This window comes from Ornithodoros turicata, chromosome 6 (assembly GCF_037126465.1).
Source record: "Ornithodoros turicata isolate Travis chromosome 6, ASM3712646v1, whole genome shotgun sequence".
Taxonomy (NCBI): Eukaryota; Metazoa; Arthropoda; class Arachnida; order Ixodida; family Argasidae; genus Ornithodoros; species Ornithodoros turicata.
In genome coordinates this window covers 59,370,566-59,396,732 of record NC_088206.1, presented here as the reverse complement: position 1 = coordinate 59,396,732, position 26,167 = coordinate 59,370,566, and the positions used below count along the sequence as shown (strand labels likewise).

Here is a 26,167-nt window from a genome sequence, read left to right as displayed (position 1 = left end):
TCATATAAAGCAACAGGTTTACAAGACAAAAGACAAGAACCGTCTTCCTGTCTATACTACGAATCCGCTTTAAAAAAACTTCTAGATACTCAAACCCTCATTTAGCGTCCCCTCTCATATACCCTCATTAACCCCATCACGAATCCCAGTAGGCCTGAAATGACGCCTCGCATTACTTCTCACACGCACGAAAGCAAGAGCGTTTAACGAGCTCAAAAACCCGATTGGCAATTAACGAGTATGCCAAAAGGTCCAGCATAAACAAAGACTCCCCAAAAAAGGAAGAAAAGGGAAAACGTGCCCTCAACAAAGATGGCGGACACAAACGAATCAGGGCCGCCAACGAGCACCCTTCTACATATATTAGACGTAGATCCTTTTCTTGCGTTGTTACATCCCCCCCTTTAAATATAGATATATACGTAACACTAATGCCTCGGTCTTGGAAGAGATACATGGTGCGGCGCGGAAGAATACAAAAAAGGGGAAAGAGAAGGCGGTACTAATTACACCAAACTTCACTCTGATGCTCGCATTAGAGGAGAATAAAAAGGCCTACGAGGTTGTCCGATATTTATGCGCCAAAATTGATGAGAGCGCAGGAAGACAGACTTTTTTGCTTCTTCTTCTTCTTCTTCTTTCGCTTGTACGGATTTCGGAAGAACTTCCCCTCTGATTTCTCTTCTGTTTTTCTTTATTTGATTATCATTTTTTTTTTATTATGTTGCGCTGTCTGAGAGAGTGTGCATTATGTCTTCTTCATTAGGTTCGATTATTCCTTCGTTAAGGAAGAGAGATAATTCGCGTAGTGAAGGGAGAAAGACTGATAAGACGATGGCGATGGAATGCCTCAGGGAAGTTTTTTTTTTCTCTTTCTTTCTTTCTTTTTACACCCGGCGATTTTCTGTGTGGGGAAAATGAGTAAACGTGATATCTATATGTATGCATGCCCTCGTGCCGGTTTATGTATTTCATTTTCGACGACAGATTACGGCTGGCCACTTTGGTGCTCCTCAGACAGACAGGAGCTGCGAACTTTCTGAATTTATAGAGAAAAGAAAGACAGAAAGAAGCAGAAGACAGATAGAAGTAAAGAAGATGGATGTTGAGCGAAGAGATAAGAGCAGAAAACGTATAATAAAGTGCGGATATAAAAAGCGATCTGTTGTCGGAAACCTGTAATGGCATTTCGAAAGGTTCTCGATTTGAGAAGTTTTATCGATAGGATTTGGTGATGTATTAGCATCAGCATTAATTACCAGCACGGTATCGTACTCATGAAGGTGCTGTCACGATATCTGTTTCTACAGAGCAGTCACGACACACGCTGCTCGCTGGGGAAAGCAGATCATGCCTCCTGGGCCAACTTCGCAGGGAACCATATCGATATTTGTCTCAAATAAGAGAGACGCGATTTCGAACGGAGCAGCGTCGGAGATAGTTGGAGCGCACGTGAACAGTTTAGCCTTACGTCACATTTTCGCGCGTACATATTCCCGCTGTGTGATGTCTGCTCGCCACAACATATTCCTTCTTAAGCTGCTCGTCTGCTACGGCAACCCCACTTTCAGCGCCTCCTCCTTCACGTTTTTCTAACAAACCTTCATATTCCTTCCAGCGTTCGTCCGGATACTCTTGCAAAACTTTCTTCCGCGATTTCTTCGTCGACCACGCTTTCCTTCTCGCTCTCCTCCGCCGATATCTTGCCCGATAAAGTCGCTCGTGCGGATATACCCCGTTAACGGGATAGGTTCGTTCGGCTAGAGTTTGGCACGGCTAGAGTCTTATTATTTAGTGACTCTAGGCACGGCGACACTCTCGCCGGCATTCTTCCCTGGTGGCGGGCGGAGGAAAAGTTTTCCAGTATATTCTACAATCGTAGATGACGACGTTGGCGATTTCACACGTCGTCGCTTGAATTCTGTCTTGTGTTCGACCTACTTCAGTGAATATGTAAAACGCCCGATGAAATAACTGCGGGGAACTGCGAAATAACTGAAATAAATGCTGGTAATATCTTATCCTCTCCACCACAGGTGGCACTGATGGCAGTGAGCGAGAGCGCCCTCTGGGCAGCCGAACGCGCCTTCAGAATGCAAAATCACCTATTCTAATACTCTGTAATGTAAAGCTAATATCATATTAGCGTCGCTTCAATCGTATAGTTGCTCATGCGTAGCACGGTATACCGTCCTTTGAGACGTAGTTATCGAAGAGCATGCCGTATAAACACTTACGCATATATCTCAGGTGCGGGGGGAATCAAAGTAGGTTTTCCCTGTGCGCCGTTTATGCGCGAATACAAGGTTAGCCGCCCATCATGCACATGTCAATTCGCCGTAAATATAGAAAGGACAGATGACGGTATTACCCGTTCGTGTATGGCAGGGTCTCATGAACCGGGGAAACCTAAGGTCTTTCCTCCTCGTCCGAGGTCAGGTGATTTATACCTGCACCACGTCATCCTTCTGCAGAATGCCATTGGGTGTATACGGTAAACACAGCTGTCACGCTTGTTAACTGTCAATGACCGCAGTTAGGATAAAAGGCGAATAGTGTGTGGAAGCTTGGGTTGCACTTTCGATACGACGATTCACATAAACATATTAAGAAAGCAAGCGTGTTTCGCAGAATTTTTTTACATTTTATTTGCTGTGAACGTTGGTAGAGAGAAAGAAAAGAAAAAAATAGACGCTGTTCTGTTGCTGTTTTTCCTTTGTCTTTTGTTCTTGCAAAAGCATACTTATAGAAGTTTTCCTGTCTTTCTTCAACAATGACCCGTAATGCTCACACAGCCGTTGCATGTAGGTTCCTACAGTGCTCCATTTCTTCGAAGAACATACATGCGGGCCACGGCACATTTCCTCACGAGGGACTAAAGTAGCATTAGTGACTGGAACTGGGAGATGTTAGATTATCTCCCTACCTGTCCACCGATTTTGAAGCGTGCTCATGACAATCGCACATGTGTATAAATAGTGCCTGTGTTCCCAACTTTCGGTGTTCATGGTCTTTTATTTATTTATTTTGATTGCTTTATTTTTGTGTGCTTTGATTTGCGGGTAGCACCAACTGGATGACATGTGAAGGATGGTGGATGGCCAGGGAGTGACCCGTATACAAATTACTAAAGTATTCTTGTTTATTTTTATTATTTTTTTAATGGCGGAGTGAAACAAAATTATTTTCACACGTAATAACCAAGTCAAGTCGGAGAAATAATTACAGAGTAGCATTTAATGGCTCTACACCCCACATACACCCCCAGGGAGCTCACAGTTTCACACACCTCCAAGTCTTTTTTTTTTTTTTTAACATCCCATTCCGCCACTGAAACAGCGCCACCTACACCCCGACTCCACACGTCACTCCTTACTTCACATTCTAAGAAACCTTTTTTCCCCCCTCGAATCCCATTTTCTTTCACGTCGTAACCACGTGCGATTTACCAAAAGTCTCGACACAAGGGAGAGCACAAGTCGCGCTGCTCCCTCTGGCGGGCGTGCAGCCACGCATTTTATGAGTCGGCTTCCTTCGGTTATGAGTATGACTCGCCGGAGTAATTACGTAATTGCCCCACCATGCACCGTCGTAGCGATGACGCCCTCCTCCCCCACCACCACACGTGCCTGCAAGAGTTTTGTTGTCGCACGACATTTAGGTTCGCCTCATTAACGTCTTGGAACCGCCTTTTTTTGCTGCTTCCTTTTTCGCGAACTTCTCTCCGCTTTAGGAATGTATGTGTATGGATCGAAGACACGCGCGGGAAAAAAAGAAGGAAAGACGCGATTTTTGTCTTCCCATACCGTCCATGCAGTGTACATATATAGTGTGTCCCTAGAGCGTTATCGGCGCCAAAGATCACGCGGCAGTAATTAGGCAATGATTTACTCTGATTAATGGAATGTGAGGAGTGATAACGCCAACTTCCTCCGTTGCTTCTTCTTCCACTTCTTCTTCTGTGCTTGCTTTTGCTAGTTTCGGATGCAACAAAGTTTCTTCCGCGCGCGAAAATCGTTGCGCCTATATGGGAACGAGAGTGTGCGCGGATTCTTGCTTTTCTTTACTTGTTTTTTTATCGGAGCGTTTCCATTCGGTCTCGTATTGATTACGTAATTGGTTAGGTGTTATCTTGAACGATGCTGATGGAAGAAACGGTTAGAGCGTAAGCGTGACGCTTGCACCCTTCGAATTGTTCTTCGCCTCGTTGTTTTTGTGCAATTCTTTCTGCGCATTTCCGAACAGACACGTCCATGCGTTAATAAGGACGACGCGGAAGCTAAGGAAGCAAAGAATGTACAATACGTTTTCAGCTCAGCAATACTCTTTGACAGACGAATATCGGTGTGACGGGATGCACGTACTTCGAAAGTTGCACTGAAAAGCACATGCTGAGGAGGCCCATTCTGTTAGAGCTATACACGTATATATCTCGCGTACAGTACTTTGTAGGAAACGGCGTCTGACCACATTCTGTGACGTCAAACTTGGACGGGAGAAGGTAGGATGCTATTTGTCCTCCTTTTATAATCCCCTCCTGCAGGAGCAAAAAGGCCAGCTTTTGTGGAGCTCGGACAAGTGTTTGACATCATAGTTTTCCGACGCCTTTGACAATATTTATACGCAGAAAGTGTACACAATTTATGGAAAAGAAATTGGCGGCACGCCAAAGAATTCACGCGGCACCCAGACACATTCAGGAGTGACGTACATGTAAACAAAGCTGTACCACTTTTGTATTTGTGTGTTTGAGCAAACGTTCTCTTTGTTTCAATTGCAGAACAAGTAACAACTTCCCTTCAAGCGGTCAACTTGCATCAATCTACACAGGTATGCATACAAATCTTTTATCATTTGCATGCGTGTTCGGCTTCGTTCAGAGCACAACAGGGAATTGATGTGTCTGCAGGAGCACGTGTAATTTGTAACAGAAAGCTGCTGTGTCCGTGCGTTTTCACGCGGGGCTTGTACTTATTAGAGCCTAGATACTTGACAGGATGCCGTCTTGGGTTGCAGTAACTTAAGTGTGCGATATCTACAGGGTGTTTGCTCTAACGTGTCAGGAAATTTTATTTAAAGCGAGCGATAAAAGAGGAACGAGCGCTACTTTTCAGCTACTTGACTAAGAAACAGGTGCTACAAGTGAGGCAGTACCTGTTTCTTACTCAAGTAGCAGAAAAGTACCACTTGCTTTTCTTCTATCGCTCGCTTTAAATATAATTTCTGGACACGTTAGAGCAAACACCCTGTATATGTTGTAGCGCCTGGTAGAATAATATCGCGTATTACTTCTATAGAGCGAGAGAGAGAGAGATTTAATGGCACAAAGGCAACAAAAGCCGTAGAGCGCCAAAACTATGGTGAGTGTGTGGGAGATGATTATGGGAGAGATGATGTGAGAGAGAGTGTGTGGTAGCTAAAAGCTATCTACAGGTATGAGCGATGAGATGGTCCAGGATAAGAGAGAGAGGAGGATGACGATAACAAGTGAGTATGGCAGTTAAAAGCTGTAGCTGTGCTTCAGTAGAGCGAGGGCATGATTTGCAGCACAAGTAGCTACCAGGAGCGTTGTAATCGAGAGCTTTAATGAATAACTAAAGAATGCCCGAGTTCCTGGACATCCCATTGGAGCACAAATCACGCCCCTTCCACCACTGGTCATCCGATAAACAATAAGCGCGAACCACTTCACGCCTCACTGCAAAAACCCTTTAGTTCCCCGACCTGTGAACCTTTCGCGTGTTCAACACACCCACCACACAACAGTGTATCGGAATGCGGATGGGCGGCGCAGAGTTGCTGGGAAGAAAACGGGGCCTCGCGCAGAACGCAAACAGTCCTCAGGAGAAGACTCCTTTTCCTCCGTTAAACATCCGCCCGCCGGCGCGCGGGAACCCCCCACGTACACACACACGCACATACTGCATGGACCACCACGTGACGAAGAGTATACGTACATTATTGCCTATATAGTTGTTTGGCCAAGGCGCGCGCATCGGAACACCGTTTGCGGCCGTTAAGGAAGTGGTGGTTTCCCGGGCGAGCGATGGTTTCTGCGGAGAAAGAACGGATCGGTGTCGTCTTGAAGTTCCCGGAAAGAAATATTGATTCACTTTCCGTCTCGTCACGCCTTGTGTATACATAAAGACGCGAAGATAAGCGAGACGGAATTAGGTGGCAATATAAATATTGAAACCCATTTGACATCCGCTGGATATACATCTCGGGCCATTTTCCGTGTTCTTATTTGACTCACCCACTTATTGCGTCTTCCGATGTGTTATATATATAATTCTTCGGTCACCGTTCGGATGTGTGTGTTTGTCTCTCGCTCGCTCGCTCTCTTTGGATTTTATTTCGTTCTTTTTTCCGCAGGGTGGAGTTTTATGAATGAGTGAAAGATGCTGTAGTGATATTTCGAACAACTCTGAAAACAAAAACAAAAACACACACACATATATATATATATATATTTCCAATCACGCTCTTTCCATTGACTCTTTATATCTTTCTCACCCACTCACGCATGCAGACACGAGGCAGAGTGACATCTTGTGTATGCGACATAAACAACAGGAAATAGCCGAGGCAAGCTACAAACGTGGATGATTCAAACACGTAAACCTGAGCCTTCCTGAGTTGTTTGATTTCGTTGATTCTGGGAGTTGTCGGCTTACGTGTTCGTGTCGTCCACGATGATGATGATGGAAAGAGAAAAAAGTAGAGATGTGAGCCCGCTTACCACGGGACAAGCCACTCCCGGTCTAGTAGAGAAAAAAGAAAAAGGATTAAAAAATACATCGTCCATGTTGTAGCCTGCCTAGGCTATTTCTCGTTGTTTATACGTAATGGAATTTGTTTTGATTAGTTTTGAGGTGCGATAAAACGGACCATTATATTATTCACTACTATTATCATATCACTATTATTATTATACTGCTCTATATTATGAACGAGGTATTCTGTAGTCGATCATTGCGAAGACGTATTGATCAAGGTAAAATACATAAGGGGAACTACAGCTCGGGTTACTCAGCACTGGAAGAAGCAATTCAACATAGAAGGACGAACACAACTCAAGCCTCAACTTCCTCCAACTGCCAACTCAACTTCAGCTTCTTCAACTTCTTCTTCATCATCATCATCTAACTGGATAGTGTCTGGAGCTATGTGGTCTCCCTGGTGGGCACCTGCAGCTCCATTTCTTTTAAGCTTCAGCGTTCAGTCAGCAGTTCAACAGTTGGGTTTTCATTCCATTAATTGCACTTCAAACGGATTGTCAGCCTTTACACGACCAAAATACAGATAGAAGAGAGAAATCGTTAGCCAGGCATATACATGATACTATAAAAATGTACTTAAAATCAGACGCCAAATTAATCCAGAAAATACTTGAGGTATCGATACTTGAAAAAGAAAGTAATTCGAGTATATAAAGTAGAACATACTTCGGAAAGTGCTAGGATACTTGAGTATTGGTCACGAAACTGATTATCGATTTTGTATTCAAACGTGGACGTTAGCAGTTCGGTGAAGGATTTGCACTTCACAGTGTTCGTGAGTCATTTTTCCTCTCTTTCTTTGAAGATAATATACTAGTTGGTCAACAAGTTGTTGTCCTTTCCACAATGCATTGAAAAAAAAAAAAAAAAGAAAATCTGTAGAAGCACCTTGTTGTGAAACTGAACATGGTATGAAGACATGCAGACAGTCGAAAAGTAATTAGAGTATTGAGTAGAAAAGAAAAACAAATATTTGAAAAAGTACTGAGTAAGATACTAACAAATACCAACAAAAGTATTTAAAGTACAGTGTTTCGAGTACGGTACTCAAGGTACGCACAGGACTGTAGATAGCGAAAGGAAACCAGCTGTCATTCTCAGATATCTCTCTGGACCATTGCTGAGGGACCAAGAAAGGAAGGCTCCGTCGGGGAATTCCCACGTGAGGCTTTGACGACGACGACGACGACAGCTACACCTTCCTTCTCCCTCGCACGCGGCGTCCTTTGACGACACAAGACGTGATTCTCCATGAGACAAACAACTCATCTTTGCCCCCCCACATCCGCTATATAAGACATGCGCGCCTTCTCAGAAACAATCGCTCATACAGAAGCGGAACATTGCGCCATTGCGACACATTGCGCACCGAGATTTTCCCCTCACTCATTTCCATTCAGACTTCTTGAGCGTTTGGGGTTTCTTCACCGTCTGGGAAAGTTGCACCACTATTTCACAGACATAGACAGAGAAGAGGTATACCTCTCAAGGAAAAACATTAATGAAAGTAAGACTGAATGGAATTCCCCGGTCATACCTCCTGCAAGGAATTCAGGCGAGGTAGTTGGTACACGTTCGTCATGGATGAGAAGCAAAAAAGACAGTGATGGGTACTGCTGGACAAACTTAACGCGAAAAAAAAAAAAAGTGTTCACAAAAATGTTAACACGAATTAAGAATAAAATTTCGCCGCCATTCATTTAGTCAATTTTTGCACACGATACGAAGGAACAGACCCACGGTTTCAAACAACAAACGACCTTCCAAATGTCTCACTGCTCAAATTTTGTAGGTAGGGAGGATTTGTAAATGACTCCTGTAAGCCGCCTATAACTTCTCTCTAGTAACAACGATACTTTAATTCGGTGACAACGAATGATATATTTCATTGTGGCTGATAATATTCTGCACCGTTGCTCTAGATGTACGTAGTTCTGTGAAGGATGTAATGGTAAACCTCATAGTGTCAGGACCCTTTACCCAACGCACAACAACAACAACAACAATTTTATTTTATGAATATGATTGGGGAGTTTCGTCGCCAGGGGGCGATCGATACTCTATCCCACTACCCAATACTCTACCCCAACGCAAAACTACACCTACGGAGTCTCTCTGCATATATAACATATATTTGAGATTTTATGTACGTTTCACAGCACGTATATTTTTTCAGTCGGCACAGCCGCACAAGGAACTTGTATCGTGAAAGTCAATACGCGTGCCTCCTGAAGAAATGTTTTGTACGTGCGTGCCTTCCGCGTCTCGGTAAGTCTGAGGAAGCAGAACGGGCAAGGGGCGGGCTTCCTTTCTGCATCAGTGGCGTGAGCAAAATTAATGCCAACCTCAGCAGTGATGCCGACAGCTTCTTTATGGCAGCCGACGCCTTCTTTGATGGGCCGTTGTGCTTACACTTACGTATACGCTATACACTGTGCTTACATCTCCTATTACATGACCTATCGCGAACGCTCAGCATTGCTTCCTTTTCATCTCACGAACACTGAGTGCTTTCGGGCCATCAATACAGGATGTTTGCTCTAACGTGTCGAGAAATTTTATTTAAAGCGAGCGATAAAGGAGAAACGAGCGCTAATTTTCAGCTACTTGACTAAGAAACAGGTGCTACTAGTGAAGCATGCAGTACCTGTTTCTTACTCAAGTAGCAGAAAAGTACCACTTGCTTTTCTTTTATCGCTCGCTTTAAATATAATTTCTGGACATGTTAGAGCAAACACCCTGTCTATCGAACGACAACAAAAACGACCAATAGACTGTGGGGGGGGGGGGGGGAGTAATTTTTTCCCTTTTGGGGGAATAGATGCATTGCATTGCCACAATGATTAGTCCTTTAAGTTGCTTCCCAATTTGCTCATGAAGTAACGATGGATGAGGAAATTTTTCACTTATTTTATGACTCACTATACACATAACCCGCCACAATGACCAGGTAATATCATTGCACAAAGCGTAAGAGTCACGATATGAGTCCAGGTATCGTGTAAAGGAGACCATGCAGAGTGACTCATCTCTGGGGAAGTCCAGGAATGAAAACAATACTTGACGGTGCTGGCATGATATTGGGTCAGGGACCTGCCATGGGAAAGGATCAATATTTATTCCAGCAGACATTGGACACGGAAATAGCTGGACGCTTGTACTACAACAAGCTCAGATAAAGAAGAACATTATTTAGTGCCAGTATTTAGTATTATGCAGTGTTTAGTAGAACAGTATTTAGTGCCAAAATACCATTGCGTTCAATAAATTCCCTTAAATAATAACACATTTTTTTATTCAGCTAACGGAAGCTATCGCGCCTTTATTCCCTGCGAGTTCACCAACATGGAGAGTTTTGTTCGCCCCCTCACCTCCTGTCCGTTTTGGTAGCATTTAACCGATAGTTTCATCCTCCATGCTTTGACCACCACATGTACAAGTTTCCCGGAAAAAAAGAATAAGAGGTAGAAACGGGGTTCAAAAATCGCGTGACCACAACTCTTCAAATCAAAACCCTCAGAAACGTCATTCTCTTCGAACGGATGCTTCCCACGGCAGCGGTCCTAACTGCGATTCGATAAGAAACCCAGGAGCAAATGAGCCCCCCCCCCCCCCCCCAAACCGCCCTTTTAATTTAATACTCTCTCTCTTTACGCCCAACTACATCGTGTGTCGTTTTGTTCTGAACTTTCCTAAACGTAAGCGATATACCGCACCGAAGATATAACGAAGAAAACAGAAAAAAAAAAAAAAAAAAAGGCGGTCACGGGAGCAGCTTCTTAAGCCCTCTTTCGATTCATTGCCTGGGAAGCCCAATACAAAGGAAATATGTGTTTTTATTTCTCTCTCTTTCTCGGAAATAGGATGGCGAAAAAATACGAAGCAGGAAAAGGAGGAAAGAAAAATAATATATATAAGAAAATTGTGGGTGTGCGAAGGTTCTTCCTGCGGACGCGTGTTTGAACAGCGGGAGGAGAAAAGATTCTTTGGGGGTTCTCTTTCATTTTTGTGTGTGTGTGTTTTTTTTTCTCCGTTCTCTCCGGTCGTCTCTATAAAAGCCAGTCCTTCAAGAAAAAGGGGTTCGCCGCAAACCGTTGTATTGACACCAATGAGGTGCCAACACTTTAGTTGACTTGCGGATCTTCCGCTTGTCCTCTTTTGTCACTAATTATAGATCCCCCCCACCGGCTGTTGCTGTCTGACGTTTTCCCTACATTTTCCGACACTGTCTGTACAGATATGACGGCACAATTCGCCCTGAAGTTTGCCCTAGACGCATACTAAACCCCTGTCTTTCCTCTGTTTCGATCCCCCTTTTTCTTTTTCCTTCCTTTTCTTTTTCGTTTGCCCCTTCCCCCTTTTTTTTCGGAATAGCAAGCCGGCTCTTTGCCTGGCTAACCTTTCCTTTCTTTTTTTCTTAATAAACATATCCCCCCCCCCCCCCGTCTCCCAACCAGTGAGCTGTCGCTGCCGCTCTCCGTTCTCCCAGAGCATCAGCTAGGACTCATAAACTACATGCGACTTTGCCACGTTGTTATATTGTGGCTTTTTCTTTCTTTTTCCTTTCTTTCCTTTTTTCCTTCTTTTCCGTTTTTTTTTTTTGGCATAGCAAGCAGACTCTTTGCCTGGATAACCTTTCCTTTCTTTTTCTTAAATAAACATACCCCCCACCCCTCGTGTCTCCCAATCTTTCCCGCTTGTGAAGAAAGATCCAACGGGAAAAAAGATCCTCTCGCCATCGCATTCATAGACGCTGTTGGCTCGCGGTGCGGACATGGAATCAATCAATCAAGTTTATCAATCGCTCCTTTTGTCAAACGTGCATATCTGCTCTGCAAGCTGTCATATGTTCAGCGCCACAAATGTAGAACAAACTTATATCTGGTGTAAGGCAACCTGCGAATCCGCATTTTTGCGAGTGATACCGACTCTGTAGTCCCATAAAAGTGCACGTAAATATAGAAAGTGCGCTATCGACTGCGGTCGTTCTCCATGGAAGCGCTATCGGAATGCTGCCCCACGGACAGGGCATTGTTTAGTCACCGACCGGAACACAAGAGGGTCGAGCGTAGCATTGTTCTCCGAGCAAAGATTATCCAGGGATAATCTAGCAGGTGACAGTTTTTCTTAGGGGACTTCCTGGACAGGAAGCGGCTTCACGAAATGTTTCATTGCCCATGCACAGACTCTTTGTTCTTATATATTACGTAAGACGAAGAGCTTTCCTAGTTATAAAATCGAGTAATACCTTGTTTTTTTCTCCTCTTCCTCACTTTCTCTTCATTTTACTTTTACTTTTAAAATAATTTTGTAGTTCTTTTTTTTTCGGGACAGCATGTAAGCCCTGATGAAGTAAGCGTAGCTTGAAGCGTCCCTCTCAGTTATTGTGAGCTGCCTTCATACGGTAATCTAGAACTGATCAAGGGGAGAGGCGGTAATGCCGCGTTGTCATCGGCTGTTGTGGGTGTGATTAAACAAGATGACAAGCAAGCAAACTTAGCTTACATCGGGCATCACAAAAAATAAAAAATAAAAAAAGAAAGTAAAAAGTGTTGACTTTTTTTGCTTCTTCTCGTGTTTGGATAAAAGCGCTATGTGACGTGAATAGAAACGTGACTCCGAAAAGAAGATCGTTTAGGGTATCTTGCTCATACAGTGTCGTCCCCAAGCCTCGGTTACTTCCGTCAACCTTTCATTCTTTTTATCGGCCTTCTGCGTCGTCGAAAAAGGAGCTGCCTCCAGGCTGTGTGATTTGACTCAATGCGCAGGTGGTCGACTGGATTTCCATAGTTATGACTCCTTAATATTGACACTTCACGATCCATGCGTGACACACTGGTCGGCTTTATGTGCTTAAGCGAATTTACTACTTAAAAACGGAAAGCACAGCATTTAGCTTTCACGCTGACCGCTTAGCTGCGTGGGGAGCAATCAAAATTTAAATTTGAGTCATCTTTGAGGACGACAAGAAGCTCATTCAAACCCTATAGTGGGGCTCTCTACATATTCATGAGCTCGAAGACAAAAGCGACACGCGCTCTGCAAACACAATATGACTTCATGTCGGCAAACTCTCATACAACAGATCGGAATTTAAACCGTATCTTATCAATCGAACAAGTTCCGACTTTGAACGGACCCGGCACAGCCCGCATACGCAATCCTGAACACGACGGACGTTTCATTTCAGGAATATATAGATCTCCACACAGCGACGCAGACTTCACATCCCGGAAAAAGCTTAGCGCAAGCTCATGCAGGATACACTCTTGTTCGAGCACTCTCGGACAGCATTTTTAGACAACTACATCCGTCAGGAAGCACACATTGTCGAATACACTATATAACCCATGCAAGAACCAGCGAGCCTGTCTACGAACTATATATGGATGTATCTCACGAAACCAAACACGTGTGGACAGCTGAATAATGATATATCAGTTCGGAAAGGCGAGATCGTTTGCTGGATCTGCGAAAATGGTTTGTGCTTCCGCTCAGTGGACGGTCCTCTGGGAAGTTACCGGTTCTACACGGTTGGTGTCGGAAATCAGGGTGTTATGTCCCGTCCCCGGAAATTAAAACTGCTCGGAGTGGGGCGCAGGGGGAGGGGCGAGGTGGACGCTTGCAAAAGCATAAGCGTCTTGCATAGCGTTGTAATCAATTAGTCGCCCCTAATGAAGCGACGGAGCATCATTCGCCGCGTTATAATATGGACGGTGGTGGTTTAGATGGTGTCGTCGTTATTAGCGTGTGGAGGCGACACCTAGGGGCGGTCGTTAGAAGCGTTGGGGAAGCGAGAATGTGACGTCATTTGTCGCGCCACAAGGTTATGGGGAAAGTGCGAAGGGGCTCAAACGTTTTGCGGCCAGCGTTGTCACGTGATATATGCGTCCGAAATAAATTCTGCGATACAACCTGAGCACCCATTTCATAAATACGTCACGCTACAATGTAAGATGTACTTGCATGAGGTGTTTCTATGCTGAGGCCCGAGACCTATACGCTTCGTGCAAAGCGTCCGCCGCGCCACGGAGAATCCTGGCGGCAGCCATAAGAACTTGTTGTGTGAGTCCGCTCGGTTCTCGAGGGTTATTCGTACGCTTTCAATATTCACCTTGCTTCGGTGACGCCGCGCCTGAGTTGATAAATGCCGCAACGAACTGTTGCGTCGTTGAGTGCACAAATACGTACGGGAACGCCGGGCGTAGCAAAAAAATGGTCCCTGGTTGTGTGGGCAGAAAAATGATCCCACATGTTCCTGCGCGCCCAAAAATACAGGGGCGTGGTTGCGGATAACTGATGAAACAAATCACAGCCGACCGAATGTTACCACTCGGTCTCCCCATTCGTTGAAAAACGAGGCATAGGCCTTTTTCATCTGTTAATAGATAATAAAATCTGCAGGTCATTCAATGAGTAACATAAAAGCGACATAATTCGCAGCACTAGTTCGCTGGCGATATCGTTCGCTGGATGCTAGTATTTCTCTACTGTTGGTCAGACACCAGTTTTGAGTTTATAAGTTTGAGCTTCATTGTAAAAGAAGAAAATAAAAGGAGACATGAGTTTTACAATTGTCCCCTGCACCTTTTCCGTGGTGATGTTTGTGGACAATGAAAGCTGTTGCCCTCTCATTCGGTGATTCATTGGCTCTTCAACTCCGCCTCTGCTGACCTAGAAAGTATGACAGAACAACTGTAAAAGCTGTCTGACCAACAATCGGAAAACACTAGCTTGAATTGGGAGTCGTAACATTTGGTTGAATTGGGAACCACATCCAACGACCCCCCCCCCCCCCCCCCGTACAGCAAGTGTGAGGTGGGAGCCAGGCGGCAATGCGCTCAATACAGCCGGTGCAGCGAATGTATAATCGCTTTCCCGCCAAATCCACACGAAGTGGACAGGAGTAGAAGATGGGTGTGGGCCGTCAAACGTACGTGTCACAAAATAAGCTACTCCATGAATTCCGTCTTTTTTTGGCCAATGATCCTAATTGATTGCCGTAATCAGACCGTATATCGTTCGTGATGTATGTTTTCAATTCAGACATGAACTTCCAACTAGCTTGGACCTTTTCGCTTTGTCCCGCTCAGGTAATGAGACTTCTGCATCTTTTTGGTGTGGGTGCAACCTTTGCAAAGTTACTGTAAAAGGTATAAAAGAAAACACATGCAAGTGCGGTGCGCAGGAAGAAAAGCTCAAAAAATTGTAATAACGCTGACAAACCTGCTTCTGCATATGGTCTTATACCTTATTGACCGCTGAGGACAGAAATTAGTCGTTCTCAGTTTAAAGCGATTGAAACCGGCAAAATTACACAACCGATTCACACATTTTTGATCTGCATGACGCCTGCCACATACACTTTTGGCTGGTTCCGATATCGGACGACTCACACAAAAAGTTCGCTTTCCCACCGCTACGTGGCCACGCAAAGCGCCACCTTTAGTCTGTGCACGAGGCGTATATACTTGTCGTCTGGGCATGCCAATTCTGCAAGCTACTATTTGGCATATCCAGTTGTAAATAGAGGATCTTCTTGTATATTGTAATCCTCTATCGCTCTCAGAAATTCGGAAATATCTCTTGTTCTTGACTAAGCCGTGCGCCTTAGACCCCTGACGTTATCACGTGACGCTCTTCGGAGCAAAATTTCCGGAAGTTTCTAGAACAGCGCCTCAATAGCCCAAGAATCTGTGTCTTATCTATTATCTCGATAGCGGATCCCTCAGAGAGCTAGCTTTCTGTTTTGAAGCACAACAAGTATTTGTCCAGGAAATACACTAAGGTTGTTCGAAACTTTTTTTTTTTTGTCTATCTCTTTGTGACTGTCTAGATAATCACGTGCGTGTGTGTATGTGTAGTCACGTTTGCACCTCGCAATACCAGTCATTTGTGGAGCTACTGATGAAGTCAAATATTTCGTATAGGGCTGTTGCAGTGAAGTTTGCACAGCGCCATTTTGGGCCCAAACGGCCACAGATCCCAACAGTAGGTCGTTTCATCAGCGTGTTTTGCATGGTGTTTCAAACGGTATGATGCCAAGGAAGCTACAAAACCTGTAGGAAATCCACAGAAAAAGTGGTGCTTCTTGAAAAGTGCGAACAACTCGAGACTGTGTATTTGAAAGTGCCGCGTCGTCTGCTAAACGACAGCGTGTTGCACAATTTGGGGCGCTGACGTTGCTGCTCACTCGCGCCACCTGGCCCAGAGAAACAGATCTATAGATATATTCATAATGGAGACCAAGTTCTTGCCTTGTGGTATAGATTTTAGATCAGTTCCGCCACTTCAAAACTACATCTCGATTTTCAACCGAGTTACGACTAGCAATAAAAGCTGAGAGTAGAAACAATATTGTCAGCTATTCACCGCCATTTTGCAACACAACACTCCCGTTCCACACCACATACGGGAAGCCCCTTAACGAAAACACGTCCTTAATTGGAAGGGCTTTCGTTTAATTTCGACGAGGAAACAAGTGGAAATCAAATCGGCGCGCGAAACAAAAGATGCCTGCAAGACACAGCGTTAAGGACGCAGGCAGACAAAAGAGGTGCATTAGCATACGCAGCCTTTCTCCCTGCATGCACTTGAGCACGGGCCCACTCGCACCTCGCTTTTCTTTTCCTTGAGGGATGCCTTTCATCGGAGGAACAGGGATTAAGGCAGGATCACGCCCTTACACGGCTGCTAAACAAAATGAATGGGAGAGATCCACTCGCTCTACGTGGATTGTCGTTTAGCGTAAACTTTGCGCTGAACCGTTGTTGTTTAATGTAGCCGATTTCTTGGGGGAAAACCACGGTTTGTATTGGGGACGTCGAAGCATTGATCACGGTACCACCCACCTCCCCACTTCATCATCACAATATATATGTTGTTGTTGATCTCGGTACGGCTGTTTGCGGCAATGGCGTACATACGACCATGTACATAGATTTGATATGTATCTCTCTCTCTCTCTCTCTCTTTAACTACACTAAAGTTACGACATGTCTGTTTCGCTCTCTTTTTATAAGTTATACTGAAGTTATATTTAGCTTCTTTCGTAGGACGCATCTTCGAACACCGAAATTAATCTTCTCCTCCTTATGCACGTACGAACCGTCCTAAATTCCGCTTGTGCTATTCTCAATGCGGCATATAAGAGCCCGCTGGCACGGGACTTACAGGTGCTTCAGAAGTTTGAAGGTATAGACGTAAATGCAGAGGAATACATACAGAGAGAAGTTTGAAGGCATCGAAGAAAGATACGGAAGTAAGTTTGAATGCCGTCATGAGCGTCTGTACAGCACTGTGCACTCTTAACAGTAACACGACCTCCGTACAATCGGTGGCCCCATTAGAAAGTGCGCAAGGGTTCCCGACAATGCGAGTTGCAAACATGAAGGTTAGGTTTTGACTTAGATGTTTACTACTCGCATTGTGGCGAACCCTAGTGCACTTTCTACTGGGGCCACCAATTGTACGGAGGTCGTGTTACTGTTAAGAGTGCATAGTGCTGTAATAGGAGTCACCGGAGTGAAAACGTGCGATGTTCCCCTAAAAATATCCGTAAAGGTCACTAAACTAAAGTTCAAATGGTCTGCTTCAAGGGGAAAGAAAGCTGAGAAGATCAAGTTAGGATAGCTGCGGATTTGCGGTGATAACCCACGTTGAACAGGCGCTATACACCACACACAACATACAAAGAAGACCCGGGAGTACAAGCGCTTGTCCCGTGTATTCATGTGCCTCATGTGTAGCGCTTCTTCCACATGAAAGAGAGCTAGTTGTGTTGCTCTTGATCGAACCCTCATGCGAGCCCCACACGCGTCACATGAGAGGTCACGTGCTTTCGAGGTACAACAATCTTCGAAACGAACCAGCGACACCGCATATTGTTCTCTCATGGGTTCCATAAACCGACGTGCATACATAACGTGCAGATCTAGTAAACCTACCTGCAAGACCACAGGGTCCCGTATACCTTTTTCGTCTTCTACGAGGACGAGGTGCAGCGGCGAGACAAAAGAGCTCGACGAAGACACCCTTCCTTGATTAGAATGAGAATGGCATTTTGTTTTCGGGCAATGGAGGGGATTAGTATATACGGCCAGCAGCGAATTTGCTGCTGCTGCTGCTGCTGCTTTTATGCAATGCAGGCCTCCTGTCGTCGAACGAAACTTGCATTGTGCGAAGAAGCGGAACGCTCACGGAGGATAACGGGAGTGCGCGCTCGCATGAGTGCCCCGGGCGGACTTTTTGTTTGTTTCCGTCGCGGGATTGAATAATGACGCGTCGTCTTCGGCGGACATTCGCGGAGTAAACGGCCTCCAAGTGAGTTCGATCTGTACGCGTTGCTTCTTCCTGTTTGCTGGCACAGCGTGTGATTAAGAAGAGTTATCGATGACGGACGCGTATAGTTTTGCTAGGGTGCCTCGACGCTAGCTCCCTCTGCATATAGGGTGAAGACAACCGCGCCGATCGTCTGCTGCGAATTTCCGCCATGTTTACGCCCACGCACAGCTCGCGATGCGGTCACAAAATAAGTGTAGCTGTACGTTTACGATGCGATGAAGAAGAGTTATCGATGACGGACGCATATAGTTTTGCTAGAGTGCCTCGATGCGCTCCCTCTGCATATAGGGTGAAGACAACCGTGTCGTCTGCTACGAATTTCCGCCATCTTTACGCCCACGCACAACTCGCGATGCGCTCACAAAATAGCTATACGCTTAGCTATACACACTGCGTTTTGGATTTGAGCAAATACATAGCAGAGGAGCTTTGAGAAAGTGGGTGAAATCGGTACACAGCATTCATGCATGGTAAGCGTGGGCGCAGATATGGCGGCTTTGCGGCATTCGCGTCTACATGGGGAGCTATAGTATTCAGGCACCCAAACTTTTGCTGTTGCACGACGCTATCTGTCGACATTGTTACATTGTGTTTGCAGGCGTATAGAATGATATGCAGTGCCGGATTTACGACCGTGGGGGCCCCGGAGCATTGGGTTATGGGGGTCCATCGGCATGGTCAGCACTGTGCATGGTGGTCCATACGGATGGTGGATAGTCAGGTTTTTCCAAATTTTAAATTTGGGGCCAAACTCCGAACAGCGGTGATTTGTTGTACGTTATACCAACGAGATACACGTCACAGCACGGGACCGTTTGTTATGCGCTCTTACACCAACTTTTATTTTGCGGTATAGCACAAATATTGTACTGTACAGAAATTCTGACTGGAGTTATTTATGAAACAGTGATTCATTTAGGAATTATTTAAAAAAAAACACAATTTGAAAAAAAAAAAAAAGGGCCTTGCGAAGGTGGTTGCCTTGGGACTTAACCCCCCTAAACACACCCTTAAACCCGGCACTGATAATATGGATGAAAGCGATGCGTACAAGATTTCGCACCGCAAGGATGACTGGGCTGGGCTGCCAACATGAAGAAAAAGAAATCAACAGTCTTGCAGCTGTGGTCTACTGTTGACAAAATCGTTCGTTAGAATAGTTGTCGCCAATAAATGTGCGTTTTTCAACATCTATCCGAGGCCACCTAAATGTCCACTCTGGGCAAACTGAGCCCTATTGCCCCAACGTAGAGAGGCTCACATCTTCATATTTTTTCTTCTACCATCATCATCATCGTATACCGTTGCTGTTGTATGGCTACTTCAGGAGCTGGGACGCCTTCATGGATTTCTTCCGGTTTCACGTGCCATGAGCCAACAAGCATTAGTAGTGCTTCCTCAGCGAACCACTTTCGAAAACGCAATCTTCTCCCGTTTGGTGTCGCCTCCGCTGTCCCACCTTCTTTCCCCCCTTTTTCACGCCCGCTAAGGGTTCTGTATATCTCTGGATATAGCGCATAGGAACGAATGAATCGAGAGTCCGCACTTTGCACATACAAAAGGGACGAAGGCAAATGAATCCTCGGGGACTTCCAACAGAGGGGATTCCGGTGAGTTCCGTTTTAATTTCATTGAGGCAAACGCTAATTTCCTGTCGGAGACTTTACTCCTCGTTCGTATTGATGGATATCGTTGCAGGATAGCACCCTCCTATATAGTGCGAGCTATAGCCCATCCGTCCTCCTGCTCCTCCTGGGAGTTGACCAATGAAATCAGTAATGAACTTTCTACCTCGGCGTAGGTAATGTGTCCAGCCAGTTGAGGTGATTATCTCACTGTCGTGCAGGTCACTGCGGAACGAAGGTATATATAGCGGATTGGGAGTGAGAGGATCTGTCATAACTCCTGTGTTACAGAAGTCTGTAAAAATGGGGTTAGTTTCATCAACGACAGTCTGCGGTGCTAACGATGTTTTTCATAGCGTTTCTGTCACAGGACTTCGGCTTACGGCGATGGGAAGCAGGAAACTAACTTTGCCGTATTTATTCCAATCAGCTGTCATTTGTTGTAAGGAGAAAGATCTGTGTTCGAACTCGACGGGCAAAATTGGCAGAACTCAACAGGCAACAACAACAACAAATGATGGAAAGTACGGTAGCATGGGATGCTCCCCTCAAGGTATATAGCCACGGGACCCTTGCTTGGAATAAAGGGGGAAAAAGTTATACTGTATATGCAATGATGTCACAATAGACTTATTTGCGTTTCTCTTTCCTTCCTTCCTTCTTTGTCGCTCTCTCCCTCTCTCTTTTTATTTATATGGAGGGAACCGGCATCCGTGTCACAGTTCACATTCCTGCTTCGCGGCCAGAAATAGCGAATATACGAGTGTAATACTGTAAAATAGCCAATACTGTAAAACCCTTTAATTTCGTGGCCCTAAATTTTCACGAATTGAGTAACAGGGATATACTATTCGCGACCACTAAATTTCGCGAGCTCCTCGAGTTCCTTGAGCTCCTCCTTCTCTGTTTTGAAATTTTCGCGTGCCCTTAAAGTTCGCGAAATTCGCGAAAATTAAGCGCTCGCGAAATAAAAGGGTTTTACAGTATATAAGAAGGGCAAGGAATATAAATAGCAACTGCCATCGTGGCGTCATATCGTGCAACGGGTCCTTTCGAATTTATCCCTCCAACCTTCCTCGCACTCCCAGCGCTGTTCCAAATTCCCAAGAGTCCTAATATCAACGCGACAGCTAAATGTGAAACCTTTTTCCCGTCGAGAGAAGACGTTACTTTTCGCGTCTAATTAAGGCCACCAACCAACTTCATTAGTAGTTTCGTATTCTTTAATTGCACTTGAAAAGGGTTGCACCATCATTCTACATTCTAGTGCAACTTCCTTACCTCTACAGCCCTTTTCTCCAAATTAGGGGGTTCCATGCAGGGTTCCTCTAATGGAACCCGTTTTACGCAGAAAGAATCGAATTCCGATGCCGTAGGGCGAACCCTTTTCCGCCAAGAGGGACACCAGGAAAACAAGAGGACGTTAACGAGAGCACGCGCGGAGACCATCAACAGCTAGGCCTAAAGCGCCTTCAATCAACTCCTGCGAGGACCTATGCATTGAAGGCGAAGTGAGCGCACGAGAAATTTTCGTCGTTGATGTGAAAGACGCGATTTTCCGACGTTTTTGTGGCGCTTTCAAGAGGGCGCTCGCGGTGCACGAAGAAGGAATGTAGGGGGCGTCGTGATGCGGTATAGCAAACAGCGTGGCGCGCTACGCAAAGGTTGCCTTTATGCAGCGTCGACGACGATGGAAAATATGAAACGTAAACCTATTGTGATGGCGGTGATAGAACTCGCCGTAGTCGGTCACGCTTAGGCGGGTAACGCAGTGATTTATCCAGACCCCCTCTACACCCCCCTAACAACCCCCAAATCTTCAGTGACACCCTCCTAACTTTTTCACCGTGTACCCCTACTGGGGATGCCCTTGCGCTTTAGACATATATTGGTAATGATATGTTAAGCTGTAATGACAGAACTATAATAATGACCCCCCCCCAAATTTTTTCTCACACCCCTCCAAGGGTGGGATTCTGGATAAACCACTGGATAAACGTTACGACTATCGCAGGAGGGGACCGTGCGTCGTGGGCCGACTTCACAGGGAACTGTGCCGCTATTTGTCTTAAAACGTCCGAGAAATACCCAACGAGATAGAGAGGAAAATAGAAAGGTAAACCGGCAGCCATATTTGAGGCCACCCTGGATGGTGCCATGGTGACCTCACCTTGCCTTGTTTGCAAATGGCGGACATAGAGACTCATGCGGTGGGCGTCTTTGCGCGCGTACGCTTCGAAATCCCGTGGCAGTTGTTGGTTCCGCTGATTGTTTTCGTGCGGAAAAAGTTGCACTGGCGTGCGTGTCCCACTGAGTGTGCGTGTCCCACGGCCACCTCAACCCAACGTGCGTCGCACAGTCGCGTTTCATTGGTCCTTCGGTACGCTCTTCATTCGTTTTTGCCTTGAACGAAGGAGTGCAAGAGGGCTCCTGGAAGCTTGAAAGTTTAAGGGGAAAACACCATGCAGTTGCGCGCTCCGGGTCGAGCAGGGACCAGATTGCGAGATGTTCCATTGACGTTCTGTATCTTCTAAGGCCGTATCACTTAGAGTTGGCTGCTTACTCCCCCCCCCCCCGAGGGAGGCGGCAGTCTTATTACACGGTAGGCCACGGGAGCTATTTGTTTTATTTAAAATAAAACATGTACAAGGCTGGTGTGCATGTACACGTACAAAGAACAAAGCTGGTGTAAAGCCTATTAACGCTCTATGTGTTGTTAAAAAATATTCCTCTTATATGCAGGACAGACAACAGGTGGAATTGTGACGTCATATATATTTTTACTCAGTTCACGTACCGAAGCGCGGGAAGCGAGAAAATGCCGTTTTTTGTTTAATACTTTCTTTCTCTGGATACTGATTCTGAAATACTGTTGCAACATCAGAACGTCTGTTTCAGTGCCACCTTGGGAAGTAGACGGAGAACGAAAAGCGTACGTTGCGGTTTCTCGACTCTCTCTCATACATGACGAACGACGTAACAGATGAAACTCGTTCCTTTTGTGTTGGTATCAAGGTAACGAAATCTTTCATTCATTGCGACGATAATTTTTTGCGCTTCGGTGCTCATTTAAAGCTGCCACAGATCGTATATTAGTCCTAATGTATCGGTAAATAAAAGATAGAATCTCAAGAAGAAGAAAATGTAACGACGTTCATGTTGCGTGCTGAATCTATTTGCTTGGCACACATTATATGCTCCTTGTAATGTTCGGAACCTGCGCAGCCAACAGCCCATATCTGCCCTGTCTTTGTTCTTAGCCCACACGTACCTCGCCATCTTGATAAGATTAAGGAGATATTCTCCGTCTTTTGTCAGGGGCCAATCTATTTACTTTGCTTCACAAAAGAGCCCGTGGTGAGAATAACGGGCATCCTGACAGTTGCTGCAGCTGTGGCGTCCTCAACACTTGAAGAAACAATGCTTCACTCATCACGTGAGACCCGAGAAATATAACGCTTCATCTATAGCTGTCTTGAAGCCACCGAATACGATACGGTGAAGAACTTTAGACCGTCCATTCTCTTCCCATACAAACAAACCGCGAATTATGGGGCCCTCTATACGAAGTAGTTTATCCGCTGTACTATCGCAATAAAACAGAAAAAGAAGCACTTTGTTCGCGTTTTTTTTATTCCGAGTTAGCGCCGCGATGCAACTGTGGCTGTGAGCGGCGTACATATGTGGACAGATGGAGAGAGGACAGCAGGAAAGAGTGGGGGGACAGAGGGATTAGTGTGCATCCCGGGCCGACTTCAGAGGTAACTGTACCGACATTCGTCTGGAAAGTCTTCGGAAAACCCAGGGAAAACCTTAACTTTAGACCGTCCATTCTTTTCCCATACAAACAAACCGCGAATTATGGGGCCCTCTATACGAGGTAGTTTATCCGCTGTATTATTGTAATAAAACAGAAAAGGAAGCACTTTGTTCACGTTTTTTTTTTCGTTAGCGCCGCGAAGCAACTGTGGCTATATGAGCGCCGTACAGATGTGGACAGATGGACAGAGGACAGCAGGAAGGAGTGGGGGACAGGGGGGTTTAGTATGCGTTCTAGGCCGATTTCAGAGAGAACTGTGCCGACATTCGACTGGAAAGTATGCGGGAAAACCCAGAGAAAACCTCAGACAAGCACAGCCAGTGGTAGGATTCGAACCCGCGTCGTCCCAATTTCTGCGTGGAAAAGCGATACATCCTAACCATGTCACAGAAGCTGGCCCCCATTGTTCACGTAAAGGACTGGGTTAGAATACAAAAAGAAATAAAATACGGAGTTGCACAGGAAGAAAACAGCAACAACGACAACAAGTAGATCAGTATTGGGTAGTAACTAGTTACAAGTAAGTGTAACTATAGTTACTTCTTGTAGTATATACTAGTTACTTACTAGTAGTTGCCGCTTTTGCTTAAAGTAACTGTAACATGTAGGTGTGACTAAGTACTCAGGTTTGGCAATATTTTGCACTCGTCAGTATCCTATAGCGTCTGTTTTGTCGAGGCTTCAGGTATACACTGCCGTTATTCCTCAACCAAGAATTCCGTCTCATACGCAGCCAGGATTTAGACTAATGTGCTGTGAAGGCCCACGGGAAATCATCTGTTTATACAAGTGCTACAACAAACGTTTTTGAGGGTTATACTTATTCCGCTTTTCTTCTTTTTTTTTCGCCCAAGACATCGAGGCAATGAGCAAAACAGAAAAGAAAAAAAAGAAGAGAAAATAAATAGTAACAACTATCTACAAAAATAGATGAGTATTTATTTATTTATTTCTTAGTGCCCACTAACGGAAATAATCTTTATGACTGGTGCACTTTAAACGAGAGAAAGAAAGAAAAGAAACGTAATGAGTAAAAACAGATAGCACTCTGAGTCAATAAAAAAAAAAAACGATGCTTAGCATCGGATAAGTAGCTAAGTAGATCTCGTTTCATTATATGCAGACCTTGAAAAATATCAACATCAGTGTCACGAGCAAAAGCATTGAACTCACGCTGTACACGACTCAATGGACAATGTCGATGATGGACAGAAGGGTAGAATAATATTGCAAGTATCGTCGTCATGCTTCGCGCACTGCTTTGCTCAGAAACGAACTCCTCTCCACCATACACATAATAGTGAGTTTGAGTGCATCGTAAGGGATAGCGCCAAAGTCGTGCTGAAGACTGGGAGGTGTTGGGTTCGAAACCTACCACCGGCTGTGCTGTCTGAGGTTTTCCCTGGTTTTCCAGACGAATGTCGGCACACTTTCCCCCAAGTCGGCCCAGGACCCACACTAACCCCCTCTGTCCCCCACTCCTTCCTGCTGTCCTCTCTCCATCTGTCCACGCCTGAACGCCGCTCATAGCGACAGTTGCTTCGCCGCGCTAACACGGAATAAAAAAAAGGGATAGCACTGGTGGTTCTGCGCACGCGCAAAACCTAAAGAGGGCTTCTTCGTGCAGTGCGCGGAACCACCACGCTATCCCTTATACGTACGCAAAGGCGACAACCGTACGATGCACTAAACGACACTTCTTCACGATCGATAGCTATCCCGCTGCCACCAAGCAGCTCGCGTCCTTATCAACCTTTTCCTTGGTCGAAATACGAGGCACCAACGTTTTTCTTTAGTCACTCGTCCGCTCTCGTAAGTATACGCTATACGCTCGCCATCACATCCCGTATCCCCTCCGGTGTCACAATAAACGGCGTTGCGAAGTAGCTCAAATGACGTTTCGGTTCGTAAGCAGCAATTAGAGGAAGGTGCGAGCTGCTCCTTATCTTGAGGAGCCCAGAAAGGTCGGCAGGGTGCAAGGGGTCGTTGCTCACAAGTATTGTTGTTTATGAAACGTGTTTCCCCCATCCCTACCACCGCTGTCGACAGACACGCCTCCTGTCGGCAATCTTTCCGCGCAGGAAACTCCACGGGGTGAATCACTCCGGAAAAGTGGGGGAAAATGTACAAGAAGGGAAACTTGAAGTGATGCTTTATCTGAGAACGCTCTCTCTCTCTCTTGTAAATATGTAATATTCAGTTCGGGTATGCCATTGACGATTGAGTTGAAGGCATTGCTGTCACATTCGCTGCGAAGGTTAGCTGAATATGGAGTGACATCTTTTCGCTGTGTGTGCGTCTGTGAGTGGGTTCCAAGTTCCAACCACGGCCAAGGAGCTCTCGCTTTAACGAGAGGGTGCGAGACATTGACGTTATTTAGCGTAAATAAAAGGCAGGGGAGAGTTTTACTTTTTAGTTTTAGTTTTACTTTTTACTTTACTGCGTAAAGTGCGACTGGATACGCTATTGTAGTCTATCTACCTCAAAATTAGCAGGTCCGTAGCGCGTTTACAAGGTTCCAGTTCCTTGTTACTCTCCCTAGTAGAGCCTAAAGCGACTTGAGTGCTCCAACATGTCCTAAACTTCGAATGTATTCG

At 45.3% G+C, this 26,167-nt stretch overlaps 1 protein-coding gene across 2 annotated transcripts in view; it reads left to right on the top strand.

Moving 5' to 3' along the window:
• LOC135396829 (homeobox protein prospero-like) overlaps positions 1-26,167 on the top strand; it is a 101,824-nt gene that overhangs the window by 14,201 nt on the left and 61,456 nt on the right. Inside the window, exon 2 of one of the 2 annotated variants that reach the window (XM_064628029.1) lies at positions 4,781-4,830. The gene's annotated coding sequence lies outside the window, so the exon portion shown is untranslated. Of the gene's footprint in view, positions 1-4,780; positions 4,831-22,675; positions 22,766-26,167 lie in introns of those variants that run through there. The other variant, XM_064628030.1, reaches the window with a different exon arrangement.